Genomic DNA, 2,018 nt, shown 5'->3' with positions numbered 1-2,018 from the left:
AGATGTTACCAGCGGAAAGAGAGAGAGAGAGAGAGAGAGAGAGAGAGAGAGAGAGAGAGATAGAGAGAGAGAGAGAGAGAGAGAGAGGAAGAGAGAGAGAGAGAGAGAGAGAGAAGAGATGGAGAGGAGAGAGAGGGAGAAGGAGAGAGAGAGAGAAGAGAGAGAGAGAGGAGAGAAGAGGAGAGAGGAGAGGAGAAGAGAGAGAGAGAGAGAGAGAGAGAGAGAGAGAGAAGAGAGAGAGAGAGAGAGAGAGAGAGAGAGAGAGAGAGAGAGAGAGAGAGAGAGAGAGAGAGAGAGAGAAGAGAGAGAGAGGAGAGAGAGAGAGAGAGAGAGAGAGAGAGAGAGAGAGAGAGAGAGAAGAGATAGAGAGAGAAGAGAGAGAGAGAGAGAGAGAGAGGAGAGAGAGAGAGAGAGAGAGAGAGAGAGAGAGAGAGAGAGAGAGAGAGAGAGAGAGAGAGAGAGGAGAGAGAGAGAGAGAGAAGAGAGAGAGAAAGAGAGAGAGAGAGAGAGTTGGTGTCTGAACACGTTGTCTGGTGTCAGTCTGGTGTCAGACACGTTGGTGTCTGAAATTATTCGTTATTAGCTTTACATACACCACACAGGGGTGACTGCACGTGTCTCACTCGTTCATCTAGCCTCTCCACTACTGAAAACATGGGTCGTTGACCATAGATGACCTCATATGAGCTGCACTCTTTTCCTCATACACAGTCACCAAAACTACGCTAAAGTGCGCACAAATTTGCATCGCTTACGAAGAATACTTAATCATTATCGGACGATTATCGTTACCGGCTAGTCGTGTGGCATCGATCGTCAGTGTGTCGTACCTTTCCATTGAATATTCCGGGCGAGAACAAATTTCAAGAATTTCTCCAAACCTAGCGGCCAGCAAAGTTGTTACGCTTTTGGCGTAAGCGTTCGACCGGTATGTTGCCAGGACAACAGGGTGTGGCAAAATATCGCAGCGATGGCGGGTTGTTGCGTTCTGTAGACCTAAAACACCAATGAATAGTTCCAAAATATTCAGGTGTTGAAACAAAACTAATAGGACGAACACGGAGCTCTGAAAGCTTGACTACCCCTATTCTATCGTTGTACTCTTGTTAATCCATAACAACTGCACCCACCACCCATCCGCACACACACAAAGAACAAAACAAATGCAAAACAAACAGGTACACTGCCGTAAAGCAATATCACAAAAACTTCCACGGCGAAAACTTCAATTATCGTATTCCACGAAGGAAAGCGAACCCTTTCTTGGACCTCTTTGGTGCCCAATTCCCCGACCAAAATCAGTTAATGCACATGTTCAGTTTGAATCGGGCACAGTAAGTAATATGGTTTTTGAAACCAGGATGTAAATAAAGCAATATTTAACTTGTACGCCAAAAATTTTGGCCACTACTGCAGCTCATTAATGTCACTAATTAGCGGTATAAAGAATGTTTAAGGCCAATGGATGACATGAAACCGAAAATTGAATCCAGATGTTGCGCCACGGGCCGCGAAGTTCAGGTTTCACAGCGAGAATCGGGTGCGATCGATCTTATGCATACCAATCTTTATCTTGTAAGTGGCAACCGTCCATTTCAAGGACTCTGGTTAACTCTAAATGACATTTGTGGTCTGCATACAGATATTTGGGAACTTGCGCCATCCTTTCGTTGTTCTTGCGACATCTTCCTTTTAATGATTGATTTCTCTTGCCACCGAAAGTCCTACGCACCTTAGTACATCAAAATAGGTGGAGGGTTGTTAACCAATGTGCGCCACTATGTTGTAGTCTGCTAGAATTGCCGTCTTTGGGTGTAAAGCGGCATCCCATGAGGAGGAATTTTTCACTCTTTTCCCTATACTTTACGTGAATTTTTCACTCCTGCCTGACGTTGTCTAATCGCGCATGCCAAACCCCTATTTCCCTTTCTGAGGTTTTCAGATGTCATCCAAAACCGAGCTCACCTGAAACCACCAAGCATAAACGAGGCTCCACAGAACCTGGACACCAACGGCCA

This window comes from Pollicipes pollicipes, unplaced genomic scaffold (assembly GCF_011947565.3).
Source record: "Pollicipes pollicipes isolate AB1234 unplaced genomic scaffold, Ppol_2.1 Scaffold_7262;HRSCAF=8765_pilon_pilon_pilon, whole genome shotgun sequence".
NCBI lineage: Eukaryota > Metazoa > Arthropoda > Thecostraca > Pollicipedomorpha > Pollicipedidae > Pollicipes > Pollicipes pollicipes.
Note: the sequence above shows the minus strand (reverse complement) of the source record.